Below are 12,345 nucleotides of genomic sequence, written 5' to 3'. Positions count from 1 at the left end.
ATCATTATATCCCACCCACATTGACACTTAGGTCACCAGTAGACAGGGGCGGATTGGGGACTAAAAGTGGCCATGGAAAATTTCTGAAAGTGGCCTCATGTGGGTGGCAACAAAGCAATAAAGGGCGGAGCCAACATTACAGTAGGCGGGATTATTACATCACTATACTTAGATACATTGTTGACAGGCAAAACAATGCCACATTTTCATAAGATAGGATTAACAGGGGTAGTGCGCACCGTAACGCCTATTATGTGTCACACACCCATTACATAGTATATCACATGCAACGATGGCCTGCCAGGCTTGCTGGTGCCGGGCCCCCCCAACTAACGACAACACTACAGCACTAGGGCCGTACAAGAACCGTTGTTAGGGTTACCTATGATTTTAATGCTAGTCCAAAAAGTAACTTACTGCTTTGTGGGAGATCCAGTAGAGAGGCAAGGAGAGCGCAGAGAGAGAGACAAGGAGAGCGCAGAGAGAGAGACAAGGAGAGCGCAGAGAGAGAGACAAGGAGAGCACAGAGAGAGAGACAAGGAGAGCGCAGAGAGAGAGACAAGGAGAGTGCAGAGAGAGAGACAAGGAGAGTGCAGAGAGAGAGACAAGGAGAACGCAGAGAGAGCGAGACAAGGAGAGCGCAGAGAGAGAGGAGAATGCAGAGAGAGAGAGAGAGACAAGGAGAGCGCCGAGAGAGAAAGAGAGACAAGGAGAACGCAGAGAGAGAGAGACAAGGAGAGCGCAGAGAGAGAGACAAGGAGTGCGCAGAGAGAGAGAGAGAGAGAGAGAAGGAGAATGCAGAGAGAGAGAGACAAGGAGAGCGCAGAGAGAGAGAGAGACAAAGAGAGCGCAGAGAGAGAGACAAGGAGAGCGCAGAGAGAGAGACAAGGAGAGCGCAGAGAGAGACAATGAGAGCGCAGATAGAGAAAGACAATGAGAGCGCAGATAGAGAGAGACAAGGAGAGCGCAGAGAGAGACAAGGAGAGCGCAGAGAGAGTCAATGAGAGCGCAGAGAGAGAGAGACAAGAGCGCAGAGAGAGAGACAAGAAGAGCACAGAGAGAGAGACAAGGAGAACGCAGAGAGAGAGACAAGGAGAGCACAGAGAGAGAAAGAGACAAGGAGAGAGCAGAGACAGAGAGATAGACAAGGAGAGCGCAGAGAAAGAGACAAGGAGAGCGCAGAGAAAGAGACAAGGAGAGCACAGAGAGAGAGAGACAAGGAGAGCACAGAGAGAGAGAGACAAGGAGAGCACAGAGAGAGAGAGACAAGGAGAGCACAGAGAGAGAAAGAGGGAGGAGAGCTCAGAGAGAGAGAGAGACAAGGAGAGCGCAGAGACAGAAAGAGAGACAAGGAGAGCGCAGAGAAAGAGAGAAGGAGAGCGCAGAGAGAGAGAGACAAGGAGAGCGCATAGAGTGAGAGAAGGAGAGCGCAGAGAGAGAGACAAGGAGAGCGCAGAGAGAGAGAGACAAGGAGAGCACAGAGAGAGAGAGACAAGGAGAGCGCAGAGAGAGACAAGGAAGGGGCAAAGAGAGAGAGAGACGAGGAGAGCGCAGAGAGAGAGACGAGGAGCGCGCAGAGAGAGAGACGAGGAGAGCGCAGAGAGAGAGACGAGGAGAGCGCAGAGAGAGAGACGAGGAGAGCGCAGAGAGAGAGACGAGGAGAGCGCAGAGAGAGAGACGAGGAGAGCGCAGAGAGAGAGATGAGGAGAGCGCAGAGAGAGAGATGAGGAAAGCGCCATGAGAGAGACGAGGAAAGCGCCGTGAGAGAGACAAGGAAAGCATCGTGAGAGAGACGAGGAGAGCGCCGTGAGAGAGATGAGGAGAGCGCCGTGAGAGAGACAAGGAGAGCGCAGAGAGAAAGAAAGAGACGAGGAGAGTGCAGAGAGAGAGAGAGACGAGGAGAGTGCAGAGAGAGAGACAAGGAGAGCGCAGAGAGAGAGCACAGAGAGGGACAAGGCGAGCGCAGAGAGAGACAAGGATAGGAGAGAGAGGAGTGCAAAGTGAGAAAAAGAGGAGGGTAGGAGATAGAGCAGAGAGGGAGAGAAAGAAAGAGAGGGAAGAGTGGGGGAAAGGGAGAGGAGAGAGTTGAAAATGGTATGTGTCTTCCCCCCCCCTTCCTTCTTCACTTTCAATATACAAGGCAAATAGTGTACCTGGTCAGAGGGGCAACAGCAGATACCATAAAGGAGGCTGAGGTGGCGGGTCCATTGGTGGAGGCAGAGGCGGCAGGTCCCGTAGAGGAGGCAGAGGCGGCAGGTCCCGTGGAAGAGGCAGGCAGAGGCGGCAGGTCCCATGGGAGAGGTGGCGGGTTCTGTGTGGAGGGAGATCGGGCAGCAGTGGGTCACGTGGAGAAGACCATGGAATATGAGGCCGCCAATCCGGCGGCAGGACCTGCAGGCAGTAGCAGGTCACATGGAGGATGTGCCTGCCAGGCAGCATCATGATCACACCAGCTCTTCCTTCCTCTCTGCTGTTTCTTGCGCCGGGGCTGTCACATGACGTGAAGTCCCGGCAGCAGCATTAGGAGAGGCTCAGACAGAACAGCGGGTGGGAGGAGGCAGGCCACTAGCTCTGACTGCAGCCACCCACCTCCAGTGACGCTGCCTGCCGCTGTGTGGCTGAGCAGCCCCTCAGCCCGTCACTATAGTTGTGTCAGTTCATGCGCATGCGCAACCGCGACGGCGGCCTCACTAGCGTCGGTCCCCGGGAAAGTTCCTGGCAAAAATAATAGCCAATCCGCCCCTGTGTAACGCCGACGCCAGCTGCCGACAGTAGTAGCGCTGCCTATATGTAACGCCCACTCCAGCTCCTGACAGTAGCGCTGCCTATATGTAACATCCACATCAGTTGCCGACAGTAGCGCTGCCTATATGTAACGCCCTCACCAGCTGCCGACAGTACTACGCTGCCTATATGTAACGCCCACGCCAGCTGCTGACAGTAGCGCTGCCTATATGTAACGCCCACGCCAGCTGCTGACAGTAGCCCTGCCTATCTCTGACGTCCACATCAGTTGCCGACAATAGCGCTGCCTATATGTAACGCCCACACCAGCTGCCGACAGTACTACGCTGCTTTTACAGATGGAACCAGCCTCATTGTTGTCGCTGGTGCACCAGATGCTCCGATATGGCGAGCAGCCCGCCAGCATAAATGGACACGCAAGCGTCTCGGACGCTCGCATGTCCATTGCTGGGAATGGGGCGGGCAAGCATCAGAGACGCACACATGCCAGAATCCCCAGCGCACCGCGGTGATTGGCGCTTCGGGGACAGGTACAATGAGGATGGCTCCATCTGGACATAGTTTGGTAACAGTATTACTCGCTCTCACACACATTTCTTTTTTACCTTAAACTCTGTGGCAGCTCATCCTCTCCTGTCATCAGCCCTGCTGTGCTCCGATGTAGCTCCGCCCTCTTGTCCCGTGTGGCTCCGCCCATCCGTCCCGTGTAGCTCCGCCCCCTTTTCAGTGTCTGCTAGCTGACGCTGAAGTAGTTAAAGTGGGGTTGGGACATGGGAGCTGGGATGGGAAGGAGCCTCAGGATGCTGGCGCTGCTCTGCTGCCTGTAGTGTGATAGGCAGCAGCAGCCACGCACTGAAAGCAGCAGCAGCAGCAACAGGGGGCAGCGGGGGCTCTCTGCTCCTCCCTTCCTGGCTCCCCCCTGGGCTCCTTTTATGTTGTGCCCGATCCTCGTGCGGCACCCCCGCTGTCTTTGTAGCCGCAGCTCCACCACCTGAGCTGCTGCTGTTCGCTCGGCTGGCCTCATCTCCCTGTAATGCGGGGAGCATGAAGAGGGGCAGTTATGCTGGAGCTGGGGAACTGCTTCCAGGCACGGCCACTGCTACCCATAACTCCGCAGTGGCCGGCCCCTTCTGTCATCACATGCAGATTTCAGCCTCAGGGTCGGCCGGCCTCCCGGGAAACTTCCCGGTGCCTTTAATGGCCAATCCGCCCCTGCCAGTAGACCAGTAACAACACAACTTTTTTACAGTCAAGAGTGGAACCTACCAAAACTGACACTAAGATCATCAGCTAGCCCCACTATCAAGAGGGTCACCAACGATGTCACCATCAGTGACACTAAGGTCACCAGCTGACCCATCTACACTAACACTAATGTCGCCAGTAGACTCCACTAGCACTGACTGTGTATGACATGCTGTCAGAAGACATGGACAAAGAAAGTGAGAAACAGGGAGCCAATGCATGTTGGCAGGATATGCTTGTAAGCAGTGGCGTAACAATGGAGGGTGCAGGGGATGCAGTTGCTATGGGGTCCGGAGGTTCGGGGGGCCCGTGCCCAAACTAGCAATCCTCTGCACCCAAATAACTTTTTATAGATAACGCTGCAGGCAGTGGAAGGCTGGCAACGCCGCTGTCCCTAGTGTCCCATGCCTCAGTAACAGTTAGAACGCAGCAGAGATGATCCAGCCCTACATATTCCTGCAGCTGCCAGCTGTGCTGCCTTGCCCTCTCTCCTCCCCCTCCCTTCCAGGGCTCAACGTCACTGTAGTGACCTGCCCCGGCGCGCAATACAAAAGCGCCGGCCTTACTTGTCAAGCTCCCAGTGCTGATTGCAGGAGACGGAGTGTAGTGTGCAGACGCAGCGCCAAGAAGACCCGGCAGTGTACTGCGGGGATTCGGGCGGTGCGCAGTGGTGACCAGGCTTGTGGGATGGAGACCCAGCAGGAGTCAGGACTAGGAGCCACCTAGTGCTACCAGAGGTATTCTCACCGGAGTGGGGTGGGGGGGAATCAGCACCTGTAATGTGTACATAGCAGCACCAGCGGCACCTGTACCTTGCCTGCCTCTCTTTGACACCCTCTCTCCCCAACTCTTCATGGCACTGTCTCTTTTTGTCTTTATCTCTCTTCCGGACTCCCTCTATCTATAGCTCTCTCTCTCTCTCCCTCTCGCTGCCTCGCTCTTTCCTCGGCTCAAGTTGGTTTGCTCTCCCTCTGCCTCTCACTGGCACGTTCTCTCCCATCTATCGCTGGTGGCACGCTGTCCCTGACAATCTCTCACTCCTACTCGCCCCTACCTATCTCTCTTGATCCCTTTCTCTCTCCCTATTTTTCCATGAAGCCCTCTCTCCCCCTTTATTACTCTCTCACATTCTTCTGTCTCCCCCCCCCCCCACACACACAGACATTTTAGGGACAATGGGTGGGGGGGGCCCTTCCAAGATTTTTCTATGGGGCCCATATCGTTCTTGTTACGCCCCTGCTTGTAAGCCTTAGGGAAAATTTACTAAGCTGGCCGATCAAGGCCAACCACTGCATGAATGCGTACAAACAGCTTTGGCTGCAATCGGCAATATTTTCTTGGATAACCATAAGTCCAAAGTATAACTTTATTTACATACATCCTCCACGAGAGTGAGGGGAATCCCACTGACATCAGTCAATGGGACTCCCCTCAGCCTATAAGGAGCGAGCTCAAGCAGAACTATGCACCTAATAGACTGTTCCACCTCTCCATAGATGTGCAAGTTAAGAATTTAATATACAGTAGACGTCAATGGTCATGACCACCCATAGACGCAAATGTTAAATTCTTAACATGCGCATCTATGGAGATGTAGAACAGCCTATCAGACACGGAGCTCCATTGGCATAATTAATGTTGACATAATGAATGCTAACATTTTGAACGTGTCAGTATTTTGACTGTCTGCTAATTGCTGTCGCTATTTTGACCATCAGTATTTTGACCGTCAGTAGCTGAAATTCAGAACTAAAGATATGATGGAAATATTACTGAGAGACCCTGTAAAGGAAGACAGTTACTTCCATGTGTCTTTCTGTGCGTATTAACTTACAGGGCATGCTGTCTTCCTTGCATCACTGTAATAATTATTGAAAAAATAATGCTGCACATATGATGTGAATGTTCAAATGTTCTCTATATAAGAAACTGATAATAAATAAACATATATTCCATACCTTCCAGACAGGCTCCTGATTCAATAAATCCATCTATAGCCCCATGAACACACCTGATTTTTTTTTAAAAAGATTTTGCTCAGAAAAGCCGGGTAGTGTGTATGCTCAGTATCATTAATGATGTGCACTCCCGGGCATCGTTAATGACCCCCTATGTTGCCAACAACCTGCATGTTCAGCGTGGTCCTGTCCACGGATGCCTCGGGTTGTTTAGTGTGTACATGGCTTAAGACTGTGACGTAGCAATAGTCCTGCAGTGCTTGAGTTTGGGAGAAAGCAGCAAAATGAAGGGGTAGAGAACCAAGCAGCAGTGAGTGTGTGTTCCTGAGGACTGTCCATAACTGCTGCAGTAATGACTGGAGGAAGGGCTTCTGTATGGGGGGACATTTCACTGCTCAATCACTGTGGCCAGCTGTGAAAGGGACACTCGTGGGGCAGAGAAACGGTGGTGCCTGATCACTGCTAGCCACAGTGATTGTGACACACTGGAGGGCAGAGCTGTGGGTCCAGGGGGCCAGAAGGTTCCTCCAAGATTGGGCATTTCTTTCTGGTTGCATAAGATGCGACCATGTCATGGAAAACCCAGCCTGTAGTGGTCGTATGATGCAACAACACCAAGCAAGTGGTTAAATAGAATTTAGGCAGTTAAGCTGTCTTAAGTAATTAAATCAGGAGATTAAGACAGATATCTCAGATATTTGGTGTTTTTATAGTGCAGGACTCCACATTTATGGTGGAACTGCAGTGCAGATAATTGTTGGCTTTCAATGAAATCATTGGTGGCTATACAATTCCAGATGATTGTGGTAAATTGTCCACCTGTCTTCTACAGTGCATCACCACCAGGGCCGTTTCTAGAGAATTTAGCTCCCAGGGCAAAGAAATGAAAAAGCGCCCCCCCCCCCCCCCCCCCCCATTCATAATGTGAAAGAGACTACATTGTGCGCGCTGAAGGCGCGCACGGCGAAAAAGGGGTGTGGCTTAATTAAAGGGGGTGTGGCTTAATATACGGGCGTGGTCTAGCAGGAGAACAATTACCTCACACCTCACTCTTGCAACCTGCATGACCAAACATTGGTTACCGCAGGAATGGTCATTGTCCTCCACACTCAAGTTGGCGGGCTGAAGGCCACACAGTGACATAAAAACCTAAATGCCCACACAGTGACCTAGTACGCCTCAGAGATCAAGCCCAAACAATGACAGGCTACATAAATCATTATACACTGTAATTCCAATTACACATTATGCCGCACACCGTGATGCCAATTACAAATTACGGTACTTATGTAGTATCTGGGCTGCCGATTTTTTGATTGTATGCCTTAAGTTAAGGCATACAATCAGATGCGATGCGATGCGATATCGCATCGCATCGCATCGCATCCGATATCGGATGCGATGACCCGATTTTTCCATAGGAATCAATGTTAAAATGATTCCTATGGAAAAATGGGTCCTTTTCATACCCCTACTATCCAAGTGGGCATGGAGTTGGATATAAACCTGTGGCGAGCGTAGCGAGCCACCGAGCCCGAAGCGTGGCGAGCGAAGCGAGCCCCGCGAGGGGACGGTATTCGTCCCCTCGCGGGGCTCGCTTCGCTCGCCACGCTTCGGGCTCGGTGGCTCGCTACGCTCGCCACAGGTTTATATCCAACTCCATGCCCACTTGGATAGTAGGGGTATGAAAAGGACCCATTTTTCCCATTGAATTCCATGTTAAAATGGACTCAGTCCATTTTAACATTGATTCCTATGGAAAAATCGGGTCATCGCATCGCATCGCATCGAATCGCATGGTCGCATGCGATGCGATGCGATCTCCCGATCCGACCCGATTTAGAAATCGGCAGCCCAGATACTACATAAGTACCCAAATTACACCCCTTAACACAATACACCCACACCATGATGCCCATTATGTCCCACACTGTGATGCCCATTATACATTACGCCACACTCCATAATGCCCATTACACGCCACACCATAATGCCCCTTAAGCCCCACACCATGATGCCCATTACACCACACACCGTGATGCCCATTACACATTATGCCCCACAGCATAATGCCCATTACACAAAATGCTCCACATCATAATGGCCATTATACATGATAGTTGCCAGGAGTTACATGCTCGTTGCCACTGGTTATTTCCTGCTTGTTGCCATGGAGTCATTACATCTTCATTGCCACAGGGGATTTCCTGCTAGTTGCACATGCATAGTAGCACCGGCTAGGCACAAAAGCGCCCCTCACGCATGCGCAGTGCAGCCGCACCAGAATAACGGGGGTTAAAGAGCTGGTAATTACCCAGTTTCCAAAGGATCCTCTTACACGCATCCCGGCTAAAGTCCAGGAGGTTCGGCCACACGACAGGCATCATGTCCCAAGACAATCAGACAGTCCTAGTGATGGTGGGAGGGCATCACTCCCCGCGGACTCGGTTACAATGTGGGGCCCCCGAGGCACTGCTGGGGCTCCTAGGATGCTGTGTGGGCCCCAGTGTGTCTCTGGGGCGGGGCCGCCGGATGAGGAGGGATGAAGGAGGCCACCACACACCTCCCTGACATATCCCACATCACCTCCTTTATCTTTCCTGGTCAGGTGGGATGAGGTTAGCTGCTGTTCTTCCTGATGCCTGCGCAGGCCTGGCACAGGCTGCACAAGAACATCCCAAAATGCAGGTTCGCGCTGGGACTGACCAGTTTCAAAATCCCGGTGTGAACCTTCATTTTACGATGTGAAAGCAGTATTACATTAAGCGTAACCCCCACCCTTCCCCTCTTACACAGCCCCCCCACCCCCACTGCTTTTATACACAGTGACACAGTGCCCCCCACTACCTGCACACAGCATGTCAGTGGTGGCTGGGTCTTCCATCTCAGAGGCACTTCGGCAGCAGTTTCCTATAGCAGCAGCCAGCCTGCTGGGTCTTCACCATAGGGACACAGCATCTGGGGTCTTCCATCTCAGCGGTGGTGGACTAGTGCAGCGCATGGATGCTGAGGCCACGCCCACCGCTGTCTTCTAAGGCATACTTGCCTACTTTCGGAAACTGGTTTCAGGGAGATCCCATACCTCACAAGTTGTGCATGGTTAAAACCAGGACCTGCCACGCCGTAGGCCCGGGGTGGGGCTACAAAGAAGGTGGGTGTGGTCTCCAGTAAAGTGGACATGGCCCAATGCAGTGACACCATTTTATTATTATTTTTCCCTGGTGGCTGGCCACTAGCAGGCTTTGCTGGCCTGGGTGGCTCTTGCGCGGACTACGGGCAGCGGTGCTTAGCAGGCCTTAGGCATGATTGTGCCAGGCTCCGCTGTGCTGTCCAGATTTTTAGATGGGGATTGATTATTCTGGGGGTATTGGGAGGGCTATGTGGGGCATTGAGGGGACTGGCGGCTAAAATGTGAGCCTCCTGTCAGCTACCAGCCTACACATACACACACACGCGCACACAAATACAGACAGACACAGGACAGTGTTCTCCTATACACAAACACACATTGCCAGTGTACTCACACACACTGACAGGGATCAGTACCTAACTATATATACACACACACACACACCGACACACACCGACACACACACACACACACATACAGGGGTCACTACCAGCCTACACACACACACACACACAAACACACACGGGTCACTGACAGCCTACACACACACACACACACACAGGGGTCACTGCCAGCCTACACACACACACAGGGGTCACTACCAGCCTACACGCACTCACACACACACAGGGGTCACTGACAGCCTACACACACACACACACACAGGGGTCACTGCCAGCCTACACACACACACACAGGGGTCACTGCCAGCCTACACACACACACACACACAGGGGCCACTACCAGCCTACACACACAGACACAGGGGCCACTACCAGCCTACACACACAGGGGTCACTACCAGCACACACACACACACACACACACAGGGGTCACTGCCAGCCTACACACACACACACACACACACACACACGGGTCACTGCCAGCCTACACATACACACGGGCCACTACCAGCCTACACACACACACACACAGGGATCACTACCAGCACACACACACAGGGGTCACTGCCAGCCTACACACACACACACACACAGGGGTCACTGCCAGCTCTTATTGATACACCCAGGGGGTCACCTACACACATATTGGTGTCAGTGGCAAGCTACAGTACATAAACACACACCCTACATCACAGAGCTGCTTGCACACACACAGTACCAGCCAGCATGGAGCTGCAGTGCCGAGGTAGAAATAATGTCATGCACTAACCTCATTGTTGCCTACCCTCCTGCATTCTGCAGGAGACTCCCTGAAATAGCAGCAATCTCCCTCTCTCCCTCATTAGTCTAGCAATCTCCCTCATTTCACCTAGCCCACATTACACTGTTACATTTTTTGGGGGAAAAAAGGAATGAGAGATAGATACATTTACAGTGAATCATCAGCGTCATTTCCCAGCACTGTACCAAGTATAGTACCTCTTACTAACTGCTTTGGGGCTCATCTACATTTGGATAGAAGTCATTTTAAAACATTCCTCTCAGATGTAGCAGTACTCACCCACGCATCTAGGTGCCACGTTCACAATCTCTTTTCTCACTCTCTCCATATATGGAACTAGCCACGCCTTTTGGGTGGAGCATGACACACCCCTTCAATGGGACGGTGTGCAAAATTCTACTACTAACTATAATCTCCCTGGAACTGTTTTTCTAAAGTAGGCAAGTATGACTAACCTGAGAACGGAACACTCCTGCTCCTCCTCAGCCTGTCCTTCGAGCTGCTTCCTGTTCTAGCTCCCTCCGTCACTCCCCCTGTCACTGTCTTCAGCCTGCAGCTTCCACAATGTGGGCTATGAGGTGAGCTGCTGCTGTAAAGTCTCCCTGGAGGCTCCCTCTGTCTGCTGGGCGCTGCGGCAGCGCTTACTATGCACGTTAGTGCCAAGCTCCGCCCCCCATCTACCCGTGGCCTGGGCTACGCTGTCCGAGTCCATAGGTCAAGCTCCACCCCTGCTCATACTGACAGCCGGAAGGCAGGGAGAGATCCTTCTGGCTGTCAGGTGTCCCTTCAGTAGCGCAGCGCTCCCCCGTGCTGACCCGGCGCTCCAGCAAAGTGATATGGCGGGTCATGGGGGAGCTGGTGCGGCGCCCCAGCAGCTAGCAGTGGCGGACAAGCCGTGCAGTCACGTGGTGGCAAGCACGGCGCCCCGGGCGGCTGCACGGCTTGTCCGCCTGTAGAAACGGCCCTGATCACCACTGTGACAACCGCCAAATCTTCCTGGGCACCTGTTGGCTTTAAAGGAACATGTGACTTGCTGGGTGTTCTGTAAACAGTGACAGTTATTTGAAGACATTCACTAAACAGTTCTACCCAGCAAAACTTTGCCTGATTGAAACTGGACAGACCAGTTAGATATAAATATTTCTGAAGGTTATGATTGCAGTTTCAGAATTTGATAAGCTTTCTTGAAGAACATTTGAAGTTTTTATGAAAATAAAGTACCTGCTTTGATTACATACAATCTGTGCAATCTCTGTTTTCATGGTGTGATGGCAACATTTCATTAGTTATCTACCTAAATAATAATTAAAATATAATTCACTATTAGGCATACATAGAAGGAATTTGGAAACTTATCAGATTTGTTTTCAGGTTTTGCAGGTTTGGGGCTCTTGCATAATAATCGGGGGGGGGGGGGTGTCAGTAAATAATTCAAATAGGGGAGCCACACCAACTCATATCAACTGCCATTCCAAACTGACTCACTGGCAGTTGACCACCTATTCGAATTGTGAACTGTGCTGCAGCTACCACTTTTAATAATTAATGACTCATGCCAAAACCAAAACAACATAAAAAAAGTTTTCAGTTTCCAACTCTTAGACCAATAGAAAAAAATCAGAACTGTGAATCAATAAACCAAATAATGTATCAGTGTTGTCATCTATATAATAAGTTGAAGAGTGTGTGTGTGTGTGTCCGTTGCATTGCGGATACACCGTGGCACTCAGAGACACCAAATTCAGCAACAAGATACCTCTGGACCCGGTGGTGTGCACCTCGAAGCCGTTTTTGGGAAATTTCACTTAGAAATTTAAAAAACACCAAGTTGTAATTTTCCTTCATTGATGTTCTGGGGAAAAGATCGATGATCTGGGAAACCGTTTGCGAAGGAACAACTCCACACCTGATTTCATTGCTGTCATTGCGTATGAATGACACATTCTAACATTATGGTGAAGGCTTTAAACAATTAGGAAATAATTGAGGATATACATAGACCACACAACACACACACACACATACACATTGTACACGCACACACACACACACACACAGTACACCACATACGCACACAACACA

The 12,345-nt window shown here is 51.4% G+C and overlaps 1 protein-coding gene across 4 annotated transcripts in view; it reads right to left on the bottom strand.

Moving 5' to 3' along the window:
• PDE1C (phosphodiesterase 1C) overlaps nucleotides 1-12,345 on the bottom strand; it is a 790,350-nt gene that overhangs the window by 556,044 nt on the left and 221,961 nt on the right. The window lies entirely within an intron of this gene.

The sequence above is a fragment of the Crinia signifera genome, chromosome 5, assembly GCF_055691185.1.
Source record: "Crinia signifera chromosome 5, ASM5569118v1, whole genome shotgun sequence".
Lineage (NCBI taxonomy): Eukaryota > Metazoa > Chordata > Amphibia > Anura > Myobatrachidae > Crinia > Crinia signifera.
Note: the sequence above shows the minus strand (reverse complement) of the source record. Positions and strands in the feature narration are given on the sequence as shown.